Source organism: Primulina tabacum, chromosome 17 (assembly GCF_025594145.1).
Source record: "Primulina tabacum isolate GXHZ01 chromosome 17, ASM2559414v2, whole genome shotgun sequence".
Lineage (NCBI taxonomy): Eukaryota > Viridiplantae > Streptophyta > Magnoliopsida > Lamiales > Gesneriaceae > Primulina > Primulina tabacum.
The window spans coordinates 3,548,647-3,573,510 of record NC_134566.1 but is presented as its reverse complement, the minus strand read 5'-3'; the positions used below and the strand labels follow the sequence as shown (position 1 = coordinate 3,573,510).

Below are 24,864 nucleotides of genomic sequence, written 5' to 3'. Positions count from 1 at the left end.
CCAATGGCCATTAGTCTCGCAAACAACGCAAGAAACCAAAGCACAGCTGCTGTATTTTTGGACAGCAACTTGCGGTGACGGTTCAGTGGCTCGTTCGAGTTCTCGGTTGGCTTTTAGCCTATGACCTTGGACTGGACAGTGCCTCATCAAGTTAGGAAGGTCGTGTTTTTGACCGTTTGTGATTCGGATCATTTTTGAGGTCGTACGAGAATTTACGGTGCGATGTGCCAAATTGACTCTAGAAAGAGCGTTTCATGTTTTGGCCTCCATTCACCTAGATCTCGACCCTCACCATTTTAGGAGCATAACCTCATCATTTTAAGCGTATTTTAATCATGACTATAGGATGTTTCAGTGTTGATTCCGATTGGTTCGGAGTCATGATTAAGTACGAAGTCATTAGGCGCACTTGTCTCAGTTTTTGGATTTAATTGCATAGTTTGGTCTAGTAAAAGCTATTGCATATTTAATGGCATATTTAGGTTGCAGCGAGCCTGGGAGCGATCCAATCCATTTAGTAAAATTAGTACATGATATTTAATTCAGTTATTTAATTATATTACGTGCAAAAATACAAATTTTGAGATTTATGCGATATTGCTTGTGGTCACTTTACTATCATGATTAAACCCGGTCGCCAGTTACCGGTCAGCTCAGTTTAGTTCAGTTCAGGGACCACTTGCGTAGACCACAATCTCACAAGAAAATTATTACATGCTATTTCAGTACAGGGCTCCAAGGAGCAAACATTTTCACTATGATTTTCAGTTCAGTTAATGCACGTATTATAATTGCTCATGACAAGTTATTTTCACATTATGCCTCATGACATGATATTTTTATCCCATGCAAAATTTTACTATTTATTTACTTGTTATTTACGATATATGCATGTTGAGTTTTTAGACTCACTAGACTTGATTGTTGTAGGTGCTGATGATGTCGGGATCGAGGGCGGGGACCAGTGAGCAATCTCGAGTCGGCAGTAGTAGGACCCGAGGACCTCAGTTCAGCATTTATTATTATTGGTCTGCTCAAACATTTTTATCGTTGGATAAACTTTTACTATTATTTCGAAAATATTAATTTCTTCCGCTGCCACTTTGAACATCAAACTTTAATTATCAGTTCATTTATGAAGGAGGCGATTTTAATTATTTTAAAAAGAAAATTTTAAATTTTCCCGCAAATTTCCAAGTAAAAATTTTCAGGCCTCTACAGCCTTCATTGCCACTTTTTTGTTCGAATACACTTTTCCAAGTGCATTCAGCTCATTGATAATATCACTTATCCTCTCATCATATTCGTGCATGGATTCTCCAGCCTTCATCTTGATGTTATCAAATTTTTGAACAGCAACTGATAGCTTGTTCTCTTTTGTTTGCTCGTTTCCTTCACACAGCTGGATCAGTTTCTCCCATATCTCTTTGCCAGTTTTGCACCTCTTGATTTTCCTGAAAGTGATTTTATCCAGCGTTTTGTATAAGATATCCTTAGCCACATTATCTAGGTTGGCTTTCCTCTTGTCCTCAGTTGTCCATTCCTCTCTGGCTTTTCTATGCGATGAGGTGCCCCATCAGTAATGACAACTTCAGTATTTGCTTTTAGGATCTTCATGGGACCATCAGTAATGACATACCACATGACGTCATCTTGTGCAGCTAAATGAGCCTGCATTCTGATTTTCCAGTCGTCAAAATCTTCTCTAGAAAACATCGGTATTTTCTTGAATTAAGACATGTTGATCAGTTTTGTGAATAAGAGTATTCTGAGACAAGATTCAACTGTTCTGATACCACTTGATAGGATCGGTTGATTGGTTGAAATTTGTTTAGAAGAGGGGGTTGAATAAACACTCACGATTTTATAATCTTTTCGAATGAAGTGTCAGTTTTGTGACAAACTGAAACTAGGATTCTTGTCAGTCAATGACAATCAGTTTAATTGATAATAGTTGTGGAAAAAAACTGACTGAAAGATAGAATAAATAACTGAAGTAAGAACATACAAAGATTTATGCATGTTCGGAGATTTGAATTACTCCTACGTCACCCCTTCTATCACAAGGATAGGATATGCACTAAAAAACTTTGATCGATACAAAACTTGTACAGACCCACTTCAGTTTGGACTTAACACTGCCAAAGCTGAAACTCTTAGTTTACGAAATATCTCACAGTTCTTCGACTTAACTTAGCACAACTGATCTAGTTAAAGATCAAATAAACAATAAAATAGTTTGTGCTTATATGCTCAAAAAGTAACCTCAAATGATACAAATAAATCTGATAAGTGTGAGCTTTTTGATTCTTGAGTAAGAGCAATAATTTTAGCAAGGTAATAGCAAGCTTAAGAGAATAGATAGATCGATTCTTTTATTAACTGCTCTTCTCACTTATTTATAGGCTTCTCTTCAACGGTAACATTAAATATAATTTGAATCTTTATACTCGTTGATTGCCACATCAATATTACTCTGACATTCGTACACTGTAAACTCTGAAATGCGACGTTCCACTACGAGTTGCAGTCTGCTTTGTACTGTTGTCGGTTGAATGTGCTTTTCGACAACTGATGACGTCTACAGCTGAATGATCAGCTGATAAGCAATCGCTGGTAGGCTCACAACTGAATATATCAACTGATCAGTGTCCAACTGATCAGTCAGCTGTCTTCGTAAGTTCAGTTCGGCTAGTTTCAGTTGCCTTCGATAAACTGCGCATTAATCTTTAGTTAGACAACTGTCAGTTGATTTAAGTAGTTCATTTACTTCAATGAATTAAACACTTAGTTTGTCAAACAACTGAAATTAAGTTTCCAACAGATACTTTCTCCAACTCCCATTGAAATCTATAGAACATTATAGTAGAATATCTTCAAGGTTTTTTTTATCGATATTTCGATTTGGCTATCAGTTTTTGGGTGATAAGCCATATTGAGAGTAACATGAGTCCTCATAGCTTATTGAAAGAATTTCCAAAAATTTGAATAGGATACCATAGCTCCTTTATGTTGATCGAAATGGTCATCTTTTATTGAAGAGGATATTTGTTCTTAATCTGATCTTATTGAGTTGTATGTATTCGATATAACAACTCTTGCATTCATATTATTAACAAATTAGACTGGAGTTCCCCAAAGAGAGGCACTTGGTATGATTTGATTCTTGTCTAACAACTCTTGTAGTTGTTCTTTTAGCTCCTTGATTTCAACTGGATCCTGTTAAATATTAACAAGTTTTGTTGATGAGTCCAAAGTCTTTAAAAAAACTTGAAGTATTAAAATTCTGCAAACAAGCAATTTCATTACTGCGTATTTCAGCAGACCCCTCGTTTGTATCTCAGAAGATCTGGTTAGGGTCTATCAAATTTGGAAAACAATATATACTTATTTATTAAGATATTTCTATTGTCTACAGAACTGTATTATCGATCATATAGTATCGTTTTATTTTTCTTAGCTGATGAAGATATTTTATCTTCAAATCCAAACATTAGAGAATGACTAGAGTATACAAGACAAAAACATTATGGTCGTTGAATGTTAGTGTTGCATGCATTTATTGCTATATAATATTTTTGGAATGTGACGAATGACACATGTAATATTTTACTATTTAGGTTGTGGCATTGATACAACTGATTTATACTCATTCAAATCTGAATGCTGCAAATAATTTTAAAAAGCTCATCTCAAATTTCAACAAACATTCTGGACACTATCTATCTCATCTGAGATTCAAAATCTTTACTGAATATATTCAAGCACACGCACGAATACATATCCAATCTATTTCAGTGATCATATATTGAATCGTCCACTACTTTTTAACCTTAAAATCCTACTAATTTTTTTTATTTTTTTAAACATAATTTCGAAACTTGCCTATTAAAACTAACTTAACATTTCCATAATCCAAAATAATTTAACATCTAAAAATTTAAAGTGCATAAAAATCCCTAACTCGTTAATTAACAAAAATCATACGTCGACCTTTAACAAGATCAAACTAACATCAAAATAAAGCAAGAAAATCTCTAAATAAATCATTAACAAAATTTTTATTTCAAAACTTTGACTATCAAACTAATGTGGAAAATAAATGTCCTTCGGGAGTGTACTGTCGGTCTCGATCCACTCAAGTATCAGCGTCTCCCTCAATCTCATCCTTATCTGCAATCATTCAAACTTAGTGAGTCTAATGACTCAGCATGTTCTAACCATGAGTAAAAATAATACATATACAGGAACATGAACAAAAATTATATTTTTATTGAAAATAAGCTTGTAATCGTAAATGTAAATCATCAAAGCTTTCCACCATCATATTTTGTCTAAGCCATTTTTCTTAGTTGTTCAAACACACCTTCTAGGTTTGTATAAGCATGTCCGCCTAGAACCGCTTCTAAAGCTAAAGATAGGTACGAAATATGCCGGGGGTGAAGGCCATAATGAGTACATCGATTAAGAACACCCGACCTTGTTGTCTTTCAAAGCAGGCCCAGGTAGGTTACTTAACGCGTTAGCTACATCACAGCATAGTATCCATCGTTTACGGCTAGGATGGGGTATCTAATCCCATTCACGGCCCTAGCTTTCGTCTCTCAGTTTCAGTGTCGACCCAGCAAATCGAGTGCTTTCACCGTTAGTGTTCTTTCCGATCTATACGCATTTCACCGCTCCACCGAAAATTCCCTCTGCCCCTACCATACTATAGCTTGATAGTTTCTAACGCCTGCTTGGGTTGAACTCTGGGGCGTAAAAGTTTTTTATTTTTATAAAAAAGAATCTATTTTTATAAAATACATTAGACTAAGAGTGCATTGCACCTGGAAGACTCATTACTGATCAAGCTCTGATTTCTTTTGAGACTTTCATTTTTTGCGGAAAAAAGAGGTTCATTGGCTTAAAGCTCGACATGAGTCAGGCCGGGTGGAATGGGTTTTCTTTAAATAAATTATGCCCCTTATCTCTATAAATACAAAGGTGCTTTGGATAGGATATGTGAAACGTCTACTAGTTTTTTTTTTTTTGCAAAGCTATTTTTCGAAAATAAATATTTACAAGCATGCATGCAATAACTACTTTAAATCACACGTTTTTTAAGATAAGAGAAACCCGATACTGAAAATCACTGCAGTTAAAATATTCTCAAAACTCGTGTTGAATCATCAACATAAAAAATACATAGTTTGAAAATATCCAAACACTCTTATCTCATAAACATGATGTGCGGAAGAAGTAAAGTCCTCGGGTTAGCGTGCGCACATCCAGCCCTGCCTACTCAATCTTCGGCACCTCCAATCTCCTGATCAACATACTCACTTGCATCATTCACACCTAGTGAGTCTAAAGACTCAACACACATGTAACGTTATAGAAAATACATATACATAACAATCAACAATGAAAAATACTGTACGAAAGATACTTTTTATGAACTTACAAAATCGTATGCATAATCATGACTTGCTAAAACATAGACATTTTCATAACATAACTCAACATATCACCATATACATATTTGTTTTCTTAATTTGAATTCCGTTCATTAGCTGTGACTTTAGTATCATCGTATTAGGCGATGGATCCATCTACGTGTAACCGCGGTACCCGACGGCGGGGACATCAGCAACAGTATTACCCATCCACTGAGCCTTGGCCTGACATATAATCTTATTAACGTATTCGTATTAGTCACAACTAATTTTCTTCCTTCAAAAACATGTCATCATATTCATCACTTAATAAAACCAGGCATATACGTAAATTTTTCTTAAAATCAAGCATGCAACGTATTATCCATAATTACAGAAAAATTCATATTCGTGATAACATAAACATTTAAAACATGTCAAATCATGTTTAGGGTGCTGCAAGGACTAAAAACTCGACTCCGGTGCAAAATGACCATTTTGCTCCTGGAAACCCAAAATGATCATTTTACCCCTGGACCGCAAAATTTCGACCCGAAGCCAACCAAATTCCATAAAACAACTCAAGACATATTTACAAGAAATTCTTAGACGTAAACTCGAGCCCATTTCAAAACTTATAGTTTCAAAACTTATATGATTCGTTTTAAAACTTGGACCAGGGTCCCGGTTTTAACCCGAATCAACTCGAAACTTAACCAAATTTCTCCCAACTAAAACCATGACTTGACCTACATGACCATACTCTAAACCACTCATTCCAGCCCAATTATGACCCACGAAACACACTTGGAAGTTGCTGGAAAAATTCCAGAGTGTTGCAACCTACAACTCTAACGCTTTACACCTTAAACTTTTGACCCTAGGCCCTACCAACTCGAACCAGCCTTAAGCCAACCCGTCGTAGCCCACCTTAGGACCCTCTTGGACCGACCTAACCCCAGCTCACAGCCCCATGCAAACCGCACGACGCACACGACCGCTAGCCACCCATAATGCCTCAACCAAGAACAACCTTAGCACCCTTCGCTCAAACGACCTCTTCACTAACTCTATCCGTGTTCGAGCCATCCTAAGCCATAGCTCAGACCCACAAGGGTCTGGTCCAGGATTAGTGACGATTCTTGCACAGCCGGCGCACTACAGCCTTTCGATCTAGTCGCCTAGCCGCTAGGCTATGCCAACCAAACCGCTCGGCCCTCACCTAGAACAACCAAGCTCCGACTCCAGCAATTAGACACCATATTACTTGATGTTTACAGCCCCTTAGCAATGCAACTCGGCAGTCCCCTTGCACAAGAATCATAAAATATGTGAGTTATGCGCAAGAACGTGCGTTTTCATGAACAACCGAAGCAAGAAACGTTTTACTCATGCAAGGTTTATGAAATCTTTATACATGTCACACATATCAGCATAAATACAGCATGAATGATGCAAAAATAAAGATACATGGCATTCCTTAATGTTTATAAGCTTGAAAACTCGAAGAACTACGCGCGGGACGTGAACCGGAGAGACGGGGAAGAAGCTTTCTTGAAAAAAAACTATGGGGGGCCTAAGCTTGCTGCTGAAAGGAGGAGAAAATGCTGCTGATTTTCGAAGGTGGAGGCTGCTGAATGAGGGAGTGGGTCGGCCAAGGGGGTGTATTAGGTTTAGGGTTTGATTAGGTTATGTTTAAGTTGGAAATCTGTGCACTAATGGGCCCGAATTAAAAAATTAAATGGATTAAAAGGGTTTTGGGCCCACTAAGCACTTAAATAAACTCATCAAGTTCAATAACACTCCCGAAAATTTCGTTTAGATACGTTTTAGAAAGCATTTCCCGAACCCTCAAAAAGTCCTCTGAATCGATAAAATTTGCGTACCGGCTAAAAATATCACCCAACGAGTAAAAATAGCTAACCAGGGCCCATTATCAAAAATCAAACTTAAATACACCATATATTAAATATTTACATATTTATTCAATAAAAATATTTTTTTGATTATCCCCCGGTCTCCGTTACTCGTTCTAGCGCGAAATGCTTCTAAACACCCTAATGAGTAAAACTTAACAATAATCATGAAATAAACCCTAGCCATGTAATAATCATGCATGAAATGCATAAAAATGATTAAACACGTATTTTTAAATAAAACTATAAATTGCATGCAGTCGGGTTACGTAGTTCGAATTTCCTTGACCTTACAATATGGGTCAGTCATGAGGTGTTTATCCTCCTTTTATTCAACTATTTATGGAATGAAGAGTCGGGGCAGAACTTCACTCTTGAAAGAGGTATGTTGGGTAGGGACTCAAGATACCTATTTTTTTCTGTGTGCGGGAAGGGCTTTTATAAAATAAAGGCTTAGAGATGAATAAATTAGAGGTGACCTACATGGTATCCAAATCAGTATAAGATATCCTCCTATTCTCCTTCTACAAGGCAAGCACAAAAAAGGGGTTTAGATCACTCCTCGACTCAAAAGAAAATGGCTTTCTAGCCTGGTCCCCTAGCAAGGAGTTGAACCACAAACACGAAACAAGAGTAACTGATTGAGGACGAGCTAAAAAGAAAAATAGGAATACGGGTGGGAAGCAGTGAGCGAAAATAATTTTCTATCGTGGGGCGCATCGAAGGAGCGGAGAATGAATCACTCATGCTTTCTGTTCCCCTAGCTCCTGTTGTTAGGATGCATGAATGAACTAGGTAGAGTCTAGTCACTAGAGCCGAAACAAAAGGTAAATTAGGCTATGGCATCAGTAGCAAATCTTTTTCCAAGGATTTTGGTTATTTAGAAATATGAAAATTCAAATAACCCGGCGTAGAATGTCAGAAAAGAAAAGAGCTCTCCTAAGCTAAATTCCTAGTTTGAGAGATGGGAAAGAAACCAACAAAGGAGTGGCCAAACCAAGACCTTTATATTATAGAGTGCTGAAGAAGCATCGCCCGAAAGCACGGGATTCGACCTCACTTCTGTCAGCCAGTTAAGAAGGCATTCGCTAAGAAGAAGTATAAAAAAAGGCTATCCCCCTCAATCAAGTGAATACTCGTTTATTGAATTGAATAGGTCATGGGAAAATCTTTTTTCATCAACATGTGATTGAAAGCTAAAGTAAAAAGACCTTTGAATGACTTCCCACGTGCCATCTTCGATCGATGGGAAGAATAGAATAGATAAAGGGTATGAAGAAAGACCAGCTCCCAAGTCGTCTTTCAAAAAGGGTGATTGTTCTTGTTGAATCAACTGCGAATTTTGGCTTAAGGCTAAGGTAGTGGATGTGGATCTCAGATCAAGGGTAAATGGCTCTTTCTTATTCAAAAAAGCATGTGCATGATTCCTAAGGGGCAATCTTCACTAAGAATAAGAAAGAGTCTTCTGCTTTCATGCTCAAAACAAGAAGGGAAATCTCCGAGGTAGGAATTGAAGAATAAAGAGAGATTTTCTATAGAAGAAGAATAGCTCCTCTTTCATAGACTTTCACGTTGAAATTAGATAATAAATATCAGTCAATAGAGTAGATTTTTGTCACAAAGGAAGAAGCCCCAAAGGAAGAAAACACTTCTTTAAGAAAGGCTAACGAGTCACCTTCGGCTCCGGAGATGGGGACGGGAAGAGGATTTGGCTTGGGCATTTTTTTTATAATAGGCTTACAAATTCTTTATGCAAAGAACGTATTCGTGCACATAGGCACTCGAGGTTAGAAAGAAGATGAAAGGGTAGAACCAGTAGCTGTGAAAAGAAATAGGCAGCAAAAAGTGGACGAATCGATAGCTACTCCTGCTCTTCTTGCTCAAGTATATTTCATATAGTGGAATATCTGCTTCAACTTTTCGCTTTAGCAGCGATCTTTCTCTTGGAATTGCTGCTTGAAATAAGTAACCAAAAGATCATCTATATCTACTGTAGGTCGTCTTTAATTAGTAAATAAATTACCTGTGAGATTCGACTATCCCTCGTTCCTCTTGATGCGGGGGAAGAGGACTTTCTTGATTTAAAGCTTGACTTAGAGCGCAGATGTTATGACTGCTCTCTCTTTCCGATTTAGCGTACCATGAGAAGGGACGAGACAAAGCCTTCTTCATCGTAGGATGATGCTGGAACTGTTCTCAAGGTATCTCCTGACTCGACGGGGAGAACGAGAATCGAATTGATTGAATTATAATTTCACTTAGAGAGAGGCAGAATAAGAGGAATAAAGGCTGCCGATGTGAGGCCCGGGGCCGGAGAGGGCGGGGGTGATTGCCGGTGCCATGAGGTTGCATGGACAATGAGCGGCTCCTGGCAGGCTTCTAGGCAGAGGGAACATGGATGAACCGATCGTACACCGGAAGGAGAGGGATTTCAAAACTATTCAGGTATGGGATTGTGCAGTTGAAGAGGGCTTAAAATATTTGATGTGTACTAGTCATATCAAGAATGTGCATCTTCTTTTCGATAGCTCATCACATAAGAACTCCAAAGTTATGCTTGACTTGAGGAAATTTTGGGATGGGTGACCCCCTGGGAAGTTTACCATGGTGCGTGTGAGTGAGCACATAAGCACGCTGGAAAGATCCGTCTTGGTACAGTGAGGACAGTCGTCGAATCTGGAGCGTTACAGTTGGTATCAGAGCCGACCTCTCCGAGTACGGTGTGGTTCGTGGACGAACCAAGCAGAAGCTGCTGGGCATGTGAGGCCCAGGGCCGAAGAGGGTGGGGGTGATTGCCGGTGCCATGAGGTTGCACGGACAATGAACGGCTCCTGGCAGGCTTCTAGGCGGAGGGAACATGGATGAACCGATCGTACACCGGAAGGAGAGGAATTCCGAAACTGTTCAGGTATGAGACTATGTAGTTGAAGAGGGCTTAAAAGATTTGATATGTACTACTCATATCAAGAAGGTGCATCTTCTTTTCGGTAGCTCATCACATAAGCACTCCAAAGTTAAGCGTGCTTGACTTGGGGCAATTTTGGGATGGGTGACCCCCTGGGAAGTTTCTCGTGGTGCGTGTGAGTGAGGACATAAGCACGCTGGAAAGACCCGTCTTGGTACAGTGAGTAGTCGTCGAATTTGCGGCGTTACAGTTAGCAAGACAAGTTAGGACGAAAGCCCACTTCTTCCTACTCATATTCAATATCCTTATTCTTTTTTGGATCTTACTTTCTTTTGAGCCGAGGATGTCTTTGTTGAGCTCTATGCCTTTGCCCATGAATTGCGCCTATAACAGGGGATAAAATAACATAACGACATTACCCCTTCGACGACTGACCAGAGCTTGCCCCATTCATTTCACATGGAAGAGATCGCCTATTTAAAGTAATATTCCATATTACTCTCGCTGACATCGTACCTATCTTAGAAATTCCTCTATTTTACTGGATCATGGATAACTTAGACTAAGATTGGAACTTGATTTGATCATTCGCTCCTCATTCTTAATGAGATGAGTTCATTCATTCCTCCACGGGGAGAGGCTCTATGAAAGAAGAGAATACAGAGCAACCTTCGCCTGAGATGGGGCTTCCTTACTTTAGAGTGGACAGAGACTGATCCTAGCTTTCTGACTAGGCAAGCAGCTCCTAGACTGCTTTCAAGGTTCACGTTCACTACGGATGGGAACTCCTACTGGCATTCTTTGTTACTTCAGTGACCCACAATCCATTGAATAATTTAAGTTCAACCTGAGACTCCATTGCAATAGAAAGAGAGTGGGGAAGATCGATAAGCAATTCAGCCCAAAGACTTTTCGGTTGAAGGTACGACAAGGGAATTCCATGCTTTGTTGAAGCTTTCTTCTAAGCCCCGGGATTCAATTCGAATCTTACTCAAATAGGGAAGGTGAATGAAAAAGATCTCTTATACGGCCACGCTCTAAGCTAAGTTTCTCATTAGATCACTCTTGATGTACGTCTGGCCGGCACTACTATGACTGCACCAAATATTATGGAAAGCAAGATCGTCATACTGGATGGCTGGCATATCGATTTTTAATGGGAAAAAGAGTCCTTTCGATGTTTTCCAAGCTCAACGGTGGTCTACAATCATCCATGGCCACGCTTATCCCTTGAGTTACTTCGCTCCCTTTGCAGACGTTAACAATCACAGCTTCTTCAACTGGAGGTATTCTCATTTCCTTCTATATGCAATACCAGAATTTCTCTTTCTCAAATGCCTTTTTTGGTTTAAAACCCATCTGTATATAAGAAATTGGATCGATTGGCCTGAAACCTACTTCTGTTTCACTGCTCGGGTTATCCTAAAGCTGCTAACATGTCCCCTTCGATTGAAGAACGGAATTGTTTCACCGCGCTCTACTGTCTTATGGGGATGAGAAGGATGGCATGTTCTGTCTTCTTCGAACCCTTCTTTTCGATAAGAAGATGCTAGTCTTGAAAATAATATGTATATTCAACTAGTTATATTCACTATTCAATAAGAATAGGGATTTTCAATGCTAGAAATGCCTCTTATCTTAACTAGATCACGACTCGTAGAATCTATTATTACTTGGAAGGTGATCAACTTATCCTTCTAGATTAACTTCGATTGAGCTATAGTCTTCGGACTATCTCTTCCCCCTACTTCGACAGCTAACGACAAACCCGGCTCACAACGTTGAGTAGTTTCTTTGCTTCCCACCTATTCATATCCGGTAATACTTCCAGAAGTGAGCTACGAGCTATTTCCTCTAAAATATGTTTATCCTGAAGCTGCCTTTAAGTGCTTTCCTTGAGATTCTCACTTAACCTTTGTGATGGTCGGTTCTAGCACCTGCGAAGGTGTTTCAAACACAATATTCTCCATGAACTGCAATAGCTCGTATTCTATGAATGTAAACACCGATGAATTAACTCGAGTTTAGTTTTATACCAAGCGGAAAATATTCGAAGTAATTCTTCATTAAGAAATCTGTTTAATTTGAAAGCCTTTTAACTTGTGTGAACTGAATAACTGAAATAAGGGAGATCAGTTCTTGCATGTATCTGTTCAGTTATAGTGAGAACTGAACTGATAATAGCTCAAACTGATCAAATCAGTTTGAAAACAATAGTTAAATGGTTAAGTACACAAGATATGTTTATGGATGTTCGGAGGCTTCAACTGCTCCTATGTCACCTCTTCTACCTCCTCGGATAGGATCCACTAGAAGACTTTGATTTATACAACAGCTTATACAAACCCACTCAGCTTAAGACTTACGCTAGTGTCTAAACTGAACTCCTAGCCTAGACTGAAGACATCACCTTTTACCCAACATTTGTTTAACATTTATGAGTTAAAGACTACATACACAAGTTTATTGTCTTTGTGCAAGACTCACTCAGCTATTCAATAAGCTTAACTCTCTGTATATGTGAGTGATTGTGGATGAGTGTGTGTGAGAACTGATATAAATGTATTCTCAAACACTGAGGGAAAATATGCTTCTAATATAAGCTGATAACACTTCTAATTGTTCCCTCACAATCTGGGCTTGTTGCTTCTCGTAAGCTGATAGGCATTATGCGTGCCCACTATTCTTCTATCTTCACACTTCTAATTTTCACACGCTTATTTGTTGATGGTGTTGGTCTGTATTTATAGCAGCAATGTGACCGTACATCAAGACTCATCAAATATGTTCGTTGCAGCTGAATCCGTTCATTGAAATTTGCGTCTCGTCTTTTCTGACATGCATTCAAGAAATTCTCGTCCTTAAGAGTTGTTGTAACGTCCATTATTGTATTATTGATAGTACAGTTGCTTTCCTCAAAGCGCACAGCTGGATTCCATTGGATAAGCTTGTCGTGTTTTGCAAACTGATTGGTTCCTAACTGATGCTCTAAACTGGTCAGTCGAACTTGTCTTGAACTGGTTTGGTGAAATTATTTGGCTCGTCAGCTGAAGTGATTTCACTGATTCGGTTGAACTGGTCAGTTGGGCTTTTCATCAGTTGAAATCTTCATCAGCTGGCCGGGCTTCTGAAGGTTTTCTGCTGAACCACCTATCAACTGGACAATCAGTTGAACTGTTCTTGATATATCAGTTGAGTTGGTTCAGTTTGATCAGTCAGTTGGCACTTTCATTTTGCATCTCGATTGCTTCAGTTTTGGCTCGGTAACTGATCAGTTCAAAGCCTGATCAGTTTCAGCTTCCTGCGCACCTAGGTAAATTCATTAAAAACAAAATAACAAGTTTTGTTAACATCAAAATAAGATTGCGAACATGAAATGTTCCAACACTTTGTAACGTCCAAAAGCCAACCTACGTAAACCACATGCATGCAAATGATTTAAATTGCTTAATTTTTTTATTTAAATAATTTTAAATACTTACATGATGCATACTATATGAGTAAGGGTCTAATTACATGATTTTATTAAAACTGTAGATTTTACCCGAATATTCGATAAAAGGATAGGGAAAGGAGACCTGGAACGACCGAGATAAAATAAATATTTTTTATTAAATATTTTCAAGGCTTATTAATATGATTAAATATGATTAAATTTTTCTAAAAATGATAGCATTCAAATTATTTTACGAGATGAGCTTGATCTTATCCGGAAGCCGGTTTTAGGCAAACGATGGACTTTTAAAAGTTCAAAAGTATTATTTTTGGAAACTAATTTTTATAAACTTTTATTTTTCAATTAAATAGTTTTTATTGGGCCAAATTTACCTAGGATAAGTAGGTCCAATTGATCCTAAAATCAAAGGCCCAAAGCCTAAGACGATTAACATGCAAATTAAAATCTATAAAAGTATTCCTAGGTCTTTTTGCATGATAGCAGCCGAAATCACACACTTCACACACACTAATTTTCAAAAAATTGGAGAGAAAGAAACAAGAAGTCTTCATCGTCCGTTCGTTCTTCTTCGCACCTCATGCCAACGATCGTATATTCGAGCGTTTTAAAACGCAAAGTCACGTTTCTAAATTTCTTTGACGCAAAATTCAATCCATATTATTCTTGTTTTGTTTATTTTTGCTTGAAAAATATTGGAGTTTAGTTTTGAAAATATTTACGTGTATATGAACGTGTTATGATTTCCAACGAGTATGCTGCCAACATAGGATATTTAAGGGATGGAATAAGGGCAGTTCAAGGTGGAAACAAGGGTTGGGCAGTAAGCAAGAGAGCTGCGCGTGGGATAGCTAGGAGATCCTAGTGCTTGTGTGCTTTTCTTGGGACCTAGGTCTCGGTTAAGGGGAGGCAATGCATGGGGCTTGGGTCAGGGCCTGAGCGTGTATAACGTCCCAAAAATTTGAAAGTCCACGTGAATCACATGCATGAAAGTTATCAAATTTCTTATGTATTTTAATTAAATTATTTAATTGCATAAATTGATTATGATAGACATGTTTACATGTTTAAAATATAGTTTTATTTTAGAATGCATAAAATTGTGTTTTAAAGGATATTCGAGACGGGATCGAGGAACAGAGACCTGGGATCATTTAAGGGAAAATTGTAACGTCCCGAAAATTTTAAAGTTCACATGAACCACATGCATGCAAGTTATCAAATATCTTATGTATTTTAATTAAATTGTTTAAATTGCATAAATTGATTATGGTAGACATGTTTAAAATGTAGTTTTATTTTAGAATGCATAAAAATGTGTTTTAAAGGTTATTCGAGACGCGATCGAGGAACGGAGACTGGAGACCATTTAAGGGAAAATATTTTTATTAAACAATAATTTTTAATTTTTTAATGTGTGGTGTATTTTAAATGGAATTTTGGAAAATGAGATGTTTTTATACGACGAGTCGTATTTTTTAAACAGTATTCGATTTTCGACAAAAACTTGAAGTTTTGGAGAACTCGGGTAATATTTTCACAAAGTTTCCTTAGAAAAATATTTTAAATATTAACTAATGGGCTTAATGGGCCTATTATAGTAGGTTAATGGGCATAAGCTTGTATTATGAGTTTTAATTAAAATAAAAGGCCCTAAACCCTACCCCAAACCCTCAAAACTCACGTCCCAACCCCCTCAAATCATACTAGGATTGGTAGCAAACCACACGCGCACACACACGATTCTGGAAGGAAACTCACAAAAAGCTTGAAGAAAAATCAGCAAGGTGCATCCCTCGTCTCTCCACCAACATCCCTCGCATCGCAAGCCATTTTTTGTGCGTATTATACGCAAAGGCACGCCTTAAATTTCTTTCAAACATCTTTCACATCATATTATGTGTATTTAATTATCCTTGCATGAAAAACATGATACACATCTTTTATTTTCATTTTTTGACATGCCATGGCCAAAAACTCATGTTTTAATGATCCAAAACTAGATTGAGAGTGGGAGATGAATAAATCACTTTTGATGTTTTCAATGCTCTTAAGCACACACTGGGACACTAATGATTGTTTTAGAGTTGATTCCTTGGATTCACTTGTGTGTAATTTTGTGTAGGATGCTATGAAGGATCCATTAGAAGCCACTCTCACAACTGAATTAAAGGAGGATGAATTGGACGAAGAAAAAGCTGAAATAGTGGCATACTTCAATGCCAACCATCCATGGAAGAAGCCCATAAGGATAAGATTTGAGGATTTGGGAGATCAGAGAGAATTGACCCCTCAGAAGTCGAGCATTGAGGAACGACTGACACTTGAGCTCAAACCACTACCTCCACACTTAAAGTACGTGTACTTAGGTGAGAATAACAAATTACATGTCATTATTTATGCTGCTTTGACAGATGCAATAGAGGAAAAACTGCTACGAGTCCTTAAAGATCACAAGCGAGCTTTTGCATGGAAGGTGGCAGACATCAAGGTGATAAGTCCATCGATCTGCATGTACAAAATCATAATAGAAGAGAAGTATTTTGAAACATCTACTACTTAAAATATTACTAGAATTTTTTATTTTTTTTACAAGCTAATTTTCGAAAATTACATTTTTATGCATGCATGCAATAACAGCTGAAAATCATACATTTTAAAATAAAAATATTCAACAAAGAGTAAAAACACTGCAGTTAAAAAGAAATGAGACAACCGTCAAACCCTAAACTGTCGTTTAAAATAATTCACAAATGGAACCTGCGAAAATCCTGACAACCGTCAACATATAAAAGAAAGAGTATGAAAATGTTCACTATCACTCCTAATTCAAAAACGTAATGTACGGAAAATATGGTCCTCGGGTTAGCGTTCGCACATCCAGCCCCGCCTACTCAGTCTTCGGCGTCTCCAGTATCCTCAACAATATGCTCACCTGCATCATTCACACCTAGTGAGTCTAAAGACTCAACACACCATAAACGTTATAACAAGTACATATACATAACATGCAACAGTGAAAAGTACTGTAATCAACATGCATTTCATGATCTTAAAAACTTGAACGTAAACGTATCGTAACAAAGAATAACGTGTCAAAACATGTCTCAAAATATCATCATATACATGTTCATTTTCTTTATTTGAATTTCGTTCATTAGTTGTGATTTTCGTATCAGCTCTATTCGATGGATCCATCTACGTACAACCGTGGTACCCGGCGGCGGAGACATCAGTGGCAGTATTACCCATCCACTGAGCCTTGGCCTTACATGTCATCGTATTATTGTATTCGTATTAGTAACAACCAACTCTCATCCTTCAAAACATGTCATCATATTCATCACTTATAAAAATCATACATATACGTAAATTTTTCTTAAATTCAAGCATGCAACGTATTTTTCATAATTTCTATAAAAAAAAATCATGTTCATGATAGCATATGCATTAAAAACGTGAAATTTTGTGATCAGAGCACTGTCAAGACTGCTAACTCGACCTAGGTGCAAAATGACTATTTTTCCCCTAGAAACCCTAATTGACCAATTTACCCCTGGACCTCAAAATTTCGACCTGAAGCCAACTAGACACCTCAAAACATATTTATAAACATTTCCTAGACATAACCTTGAGCCCGTTCTGTGACTTATGATTCATTTTAAAACTTGGATTGGGGTCTCGGTTTAACCCGAATCAAACCGAACCTTAACCAAACTTTCTGAAATTTTTACCACACCTAAAACACACCCTACCAGCCCTCAAACCACCTAGATAAGACCACATAAGCCCTTCGAACAACACTTGAAGTTTGCTGGAATTTTTCTGCGCATCTACCACGAAACCCTAGTTACGTCTATGCTCCTAAATCTCGACCCTAGTCCAAATCAACGAGGACCAGCCCTGAACCAACTCTTCCTAGCCCACCTCTGGACCCTCTTGGTCTGACCTAGCCCTAGCTCTCATCCCCATGCATGCTTCTAAGCACAACCACACGAAAGATAACCGAAACAAGCTCAACCGAGACACCCCTCAACATATATAACTCTCTCGGCCGGCTCTAAGACTAAGACCATCATGGTTCGAGCCATCCTAGGCCATGTCACAGACCCACCAAGGTCTGGTCCAAGTGTTGAACAGCCCTTGCACCGCCAGCTACCTCCCATCTCTCCCATCTTCTGATCTAGCCACAACCGAACCATCCACCAAGGGAAAAAGCGATCGGCCTACACAAAACCACGACTGCCTCATGACTCCAGCCCCTTGACACCTTAAACCTTGACATAATCAGCCCCCTAGAAACACAATCGGTAGCCATTTCACAAGAACAACAAAAACGTGAATTGCATAAAGAATATATGCATGTTCCTGACAAAACCTTTGCAAAAACGAAACAACATAATGTATCCATGCATCCTTCATGAAAACATACAGACATCAGCATAAACTAGTGTGAATGATGAGAAAAAGAAATTTTATAGTGTGTCTTTGCGTTTAAACGCTTGAAAACTTGAAGGTCTTTGCGTAGAACGTGCACCGGAGAGACGGAAAAGGAGTTTTCTTGGAAAAATTTGAAGGATTCTCGAATGTTTGCTGAAGTTTGGACAAAAAATTGCTGCTGATGTGAGGGAGGGGGCGGCCGAACCAATGGGGAGTAGGGTTAGGGTTTTGAGTGTAGGTTTAAATAAAATAATTAGTGTATAATGGGCCCTAATTAAAAAAATAAAGTTTAAAAGAATTTTAGGCACATTATGAAATAAAATAAAACCGTCAAGCTCAATAACACTCCCGAAAAATATTATTTTTAGGTACGTTTTTGAAAATATTGTTTGAACCCTCAAAAATTCCTCTGACTCTTTGAAATTTGCGTACCGGTTAAAAAATCACACTTAATTACACCATCTATTAAATAATTAAAGGTATTATTTAATAAAAATATAGTTCCTAAATATTCCCGGTCTCTGTTCCTCGTTCGAGCGCGAAATACAACTTAAATCCCTAATGCATGAAACTTTAATTAAATCATGAACTAAACCACCTATCATATAATTAAACACATTTTTTTAGTAAAACCCTAGATTGCATGCAGCCAAGTTACGTAGTTCGAATTTCCTAGACCTTACATATTCACCCCTCGTGCAACCTCAGAGAAGACTCAATCCAAAGATTCAAGAGGTAGTGAAGGCAGAAATTATCAAGCTTCTTGATGCAGTATTATCAATCCTATCTTCGATAGTGCATGGATAAGTCCTGTTCAGTGTATACCTAAAAAAGGTGGAATTACTGTGATTACTAATGAAAAAAATGAAATTATTCCCACTACGACTGTTACTGGGTGGAGAGTGTGTATTGATTATAAGAAGTTGAATGATACCATCCATAAAGACCACTTTCTCCTTCCCTTCATTGATCAGATGTTAGAAAGGCTAGCAGGGCATGAGTTTTATTGTTTCCTAGATAGGTATTCGTGGTACAATCAAATCACTATTGAACCTGAGGACCAAGAGAAAACGACCTTCACTTGTCTTTATGGCACTTTTGCTTTTCGACGTATGTCTTTTGGTCTTTGTAATGCCCCTGCTACTTTTCAATGATGCATGACTACTATTGTTGGGATCGGTTGATTGGTTGAGATGTGTTTAGAAGGGGGGGTTGAATAAAAACTCACGATTTTAGAATCTTTTTGAATGAAGTGTCAGTTTTGTGGCAAACTGAAACTAGGAATCTTATCAGTCAATAACAATCAGTTTAACTAATAACAGTTACGGAAATAAACACACTGAAAGATAAAATAAATAACTGAAGTAAGAACACACAAAGATTTATGGATGTTCGGAGATTTCAAATGCTCCTACGTCACCCCTTCTATCACAAGGATAGGATATGCACTAAAGGACTTTGATCGATACAAAACTTGTACAGACCCACTTCAGTTTGGACTTAACACTGCCAAAACAGAAACTCTTAGTTTACAACATATCTCACAGTTCTTCGACTGAACTTAGCACAACTGATCTAGTTGATGATCAAATAAATAACAAAATAGTTTGTGCTTATAAGCTCGAAAATTTGTCTCAAATGCTATAAATATATCTGATAAGTGTGAGCTTTTTGATTCTTATGTAATAGCGATAATTTCAACAGGGTAATAGCAAGCTTAAGAGAATAGATAGATCGATTGTTTCTTCAACTGCTCTTCTCACCTATTTATAGGCTTCTCTTCAACGGTAACATTAAATATAATTTGAATCTTTATACCCGTTGATTGTCACATCAATATTCCTCTGACATTGGTACACTGTAAGCTCTTAAATGCGGCATTCCACTATGAGTTGCAGTCTGCTTTGTACTGTTTTCGGTTGAATGTCCTTTTCGACAACTTATCAGTTTCCAACTGATCAGTCAGTTATCTTCGTAAGTTCAGTTCAGCTGGTTTCAATTACCTTCGATAAACTGCGCATTAATCTTCAGTTAGGCAACTGTCAGTTGATTTATGTGGTTCAATTACTTCAAGCTACTTGATCAGTTAGTCCAATAAATTAAACACTTAGTTTGTCAAACAACCGAAATTAACTTTCCAACAATTTCCTCTTTTTTGGTATTTGACAAAACTTGTAAAGTATGAACTGATCAATTGAACTCAAAAATATTCTTCGAACTCATTGTAGATAAAATAATTCTTCTAATGTACAGATTCGTACGAAGAAATAAAATCAGGAACTAATCTATGTACAAATTCGTACAAAGAATAAAAGAATAAAGATTTCCTGCCATAGTCTTCGACCAATAACTAAAGTCAGTTGATCTTCATTTCTTCTTCTTTCCTTTGTCTTTTTTTTTTTTTTGATCTTTTAACTCTTCTATCTCTCCTATTTCCCCTTTTTTGTCAAGCACATCAACTTTCTTGGATAAAATTTGAACATCCGCTGCGATATCTGACACAGCATTCATCACAATATTTTGCAGCATATCAATCCTTTTGGTGGCTGTACTTTGCAGAAAATCAAAGCGTCTGCAGACTAATGCTTGAGTTTGAAAATGAGATTCAGTCGACAATCTGTCTTTCTTGATTTCTTCCATCTGGAGAAAGAGAGAAGTCACATTCTGATTGATTTGATGTAGTCTGTTCGAGGTAAACTCATTGTTAGAGTTAAGTTTCATTGAGTGTGCAAGCTGAGTTGACTGTATTTCAGAAATAGAATTCATCGTACTAACGAGGTTGGTCTGAACAGTCTGAATTTCTTCAAATAGGTCATTAGTATCTAAAATACCAGGACACATGGCTCCGGAATTTTTTGGAATATGCACCCGTTTCTGTTGAGTAAAGACAGCCATAGTGCCATCAGTTGCTTCGATTTCATGCGTCACCATTCCTGAAATATTTTCAGTTGTATGTTAATGTTGAGTCTGGCGAGGAGAAGAGACAGATGGAAGAACAAAAGTAGTAGAAGCTTCTTCAGTTTATTGTTCAGCTGAGACAGAAAATTGTTCAGTTTCTTGCACAACTGATTCCAAAACTGGTTCTTCAGTTGGTTGAGTAACTGGCTCTTCAGCTGGCACTTCTTCAGTTGTAACTGAGTGCAGCTGAGCCTCTTCAATTTGTTCAAAAACTGCATGTTCAGTCATAACAAATGATTGAACTGGCTCTTCAGTTTCTCCAAAAATAGCCTTCTCGGCCGGTTCATCAGAAATAACAGCTTGATTGGCTGGTTTTTCAACAATAATAGGATCTACTGGTTCTTCAGTAACAATAGGCTGATCTGCCGGTTCCTCAGTCAAGACAACATCTTCAACTGATTTGGATGTTTCCAGCTGAATATCAGAAGTGACTGATTTGATGACCTCATCAAGATTGACCAATGATAATTCAGCTTCAGAATAAAGCTTCGGATCAGCAGTTGAAGAGGGAGGTGCTGAAGATGATGATGGTTGAGCAACTGATGTGGAAGGGGCAGTTGCTTGTTGAGAAGATTCAGCAACTGTGTCCTTGGAAGGCTCTTGAACTGATTGTTCAGCTGGCTCTTTTGATGAAAAATCTTGGAAGGCTGCTGGAATGATCAGTTATTGATCCATTTCCAAATTTTTTATCTCCATCTGCAACATGAGAAGATCTTAGTCCAGTTGGTTATGCACAGCTATGTCATTGTATGCAGTTGGATTTGTAGGATCACAGTTCAGTCGCAGTTGAGCAACTATCTTCTGTAGCTTCTTTTCTCTCAATTGATTGAAGAAATAGTTCTTTTGCTCCAAAGCTTGAACAATGGTAGATGCCTTGAGTACCTTCATAACAACATTTTCCAAATCGACAAATTTCTTCAATTTTGACTTCTTCTGAAGCTGCTTGGCAAAGACTTCAGTTTTGAATTTGACCCATTCATCATAAGCCTTGAGCTTGTTTTCTGAAAATTCATTGATCTCTTGCCAAATGAGATCAATGTGCATTTGGATTGGGTTGGTTGGCCTGGGCACTTCTTGCATTTTGCCCTTGTCTTTTGAGTCAGTCAGGGCATGAGGAATGCTCAACCCTGAAGTAGTCGCATCAATTTGTTCTCTGATCACTAGCCCCTTTGGCCTGGCAAGAGGTAAAGAGGAGTAGCTAGAGATAATGATCAATGGAGCCTTAACTCCAGCAAGTTTCTTCTTTTCACCTGATTCGGTGAGCTTCTTCTTTGGTAGAATAGCAGACGGAGGTAACTGATCCTCAGCTGAGGATTCAGTTGGAATAGCTTTCAGAGGGATAGCCTTGATAGGCTGTTGAGCCCCCGATTGCATCAGTCTTTTAGTTGGGATTGTCCCAACTACAACAGCAGGTTTTGTCTTCAAAGTTCTTGGCTTCTTGATGACCTTGGGAGATAGTGTCTTCTCAGAGTCAGTTTCACTGACAATCAACTTGCGCTTGATTGTCTTCTTCTGAAGAGTCTTCTTTTTCTGAACTGACTTGGGAGCCTCCTGTGTCCCAATCTCCTTCTTTACCTTCAAGAACTGCTCAGAAGACATGTCCAGTTTCTGCTTTGGTCGCTGGACATTCTTAGCATCGAAAATTTTCAGTTTTGATGATTTTTCAGAGTCATCAGCACCAGCCCTTTGACTTTCAGCAAATAGCTGAGCTTCACCGCATAACCCTTTGATTGCTTGGACAATTGAAACATATTCATCATGATGTTGAAAATTATGTTCTTCCAGTTCAGTCTCCGACCAGCCATGATAGCAGTCATAGCTTGAAATTTTTCAAGAGTAAGTGCAGCAAAGGATCCAGCCTTTGCTAAAAGCCCTTTGGCTACGATATCTGCCAGCAGTTGCACCCTGGCTTCAGCTTCTTCTTGGGATCGGAAACTTTGATTTTTTGACCATCAGCAGAAAGAAGCGTTTGCATCTCCTCAACATCAGATGCCTTAAATTAAGAGAGATTAACTAGCCCATCAGTAGACAGTTGAAATAGGTTGCAGAAGAAATCCTCGTCAATGATCAGCAGCTGACCATTTACAGTAGTTACGATACTGCCGGTTGTAGTGACATAGCCATTGGCATAGAGATCTTGAATCTCTTTAGTATAGATTTCTTGGGAAGATAATCCCAAAAATTATATCAGTCCAGCTGCTTCCAGTTTGATAAAGATGTTCTTCACAGCTTCATCTAATACAGTCATAACTGAGTCAAAGTTGATTGCCATTGCGTTCATGACATGAGCTGGGATCTGATTTGACATTTGATTGAATGTTTTTCTGTGAGAAAGAAAACTTGAATTTGTTTTTGCTTTGTAAATTTGAAAGAAGCGTAAGGAGAAAAACTGAAATAGAGCGGGTATACTACTGATGTAAGTGACTGTTCAAATTATTGACACGTGTCAGTCAAGGAAAATTTGAATTAAAAACGTGTGTAGAGTATTCATGGATTACGTGGGTCTACGTTCCAAAATAATATTCGTTGAAAGACAGCAATTAATGCTTTGACAAACAGTCACATCATTTAATATAGAATATTATTCGATTTATTAGTTAACTTATCGGAGAAGATCAGTTAAATCAGCAGCTGAATGACCAGTTGAAAACTTAGTCAGTTCAGTTGAAGACCAACTGACTATTGTCTTCTCAGTTAACTTTTCAAATCGATATTCCCCCTCAATAAATGCATATAGTTAAAATAAAAGGTAAGAAAAACTCAGTCTGAGTAAGTCAAAAGATGTTTCAATTGACTTGAGTCTCTTCATCTTCTTCAATATTAAATATACCATTTCTATAAGTAAGATAAAAAATGTCAGTTAACAATTCAGTATGTCTAGTTCAAGCAATTCGGATGCCTGCAGCAGTAATCATAACATAGTTACACAAAGGACACTTCCTCATCTGGAAACTTTGATGAAAACCATTGAAGAACACGTCTGGATGAAGGTCATGTCTTCTTGGGTTAAAGTTCAAGATCTCTAGTCTATTCGACGACACGGTTCAGTTCCTACTACCAAGCAAAGAGCTGTAGCAAGAAAGTACTTCAGGCATTTTGACGTCTTTCACGTTTCACAGCTTGCCACTGATCTAGTTCTGATGCTTGTGCTGCTGTGGAAAGTGTGGCATCAGCTTGATAAGATCTCTACTTCAGAGTCCTTCAGAGAACTGCATTGCCATGAACTGATTAATTGGTTAAATGTTTGGCAAGATTCTATAGGAAGTAAACTGAGTGATGTTTTATGGTATCGACTTAATTCTTAATGAAATCTTGTTTTGTATCATTGCTATTGTCTCTTTATCTTTCTGCAAAACTTAATTTCATCAATTTATAAATAGTTAACGAACTGGATACAATAACTGATAAATGACTAACTAACATCAGTTGACAAACAGTTAACGAACTGAATATAATAACTGATAAATGTCCAATTGGCATCAGTTGATAAGAATTTAAATAATAAATGACAAATTGAATGAACAGCAATAGACAAAGCAGCAATAAAACTGATATAATTAAGATAAATCAATTAAACCAAATATATTTCGAAAGTGAGAAAACTTAGTCTCTGGAAATGGTTTGGTAAAGATGTCAGCAGCTTGTTGTTCAGTTGACACATATTCCAGTCTGATAGCTTTCTTCAGAGCATGATCTCTGATGAAGTGATGCCTAACATCAATGTGCTTGGTCCTTGAGTGAAGAACTGGATTGTAAGTTATTGCAATCTTGCTT

The 24,864-nt window shown here is 37.8% G+C and overlaps 1 non-coding gene across 1 annotated transcript; it reads right to left on the bottom strand.

Annotated features, from left to right (window-relative positions):
* Positions 1 to 4,497: 4,497 nt before the first annotated feature.
* On the bottom strand, positions 4,498 to 4,795 carry LOC142532118 (18S ribosomal RNA). The gene has a single exon (XR_012816509.1). It is a non-coding gene; the product is annotated as an 18S ribosomal RNA (ribosomal RNA).
* Between the last annotated feature and the right edge of the window lie 20,069 nt (positions 4,796 to 24,864).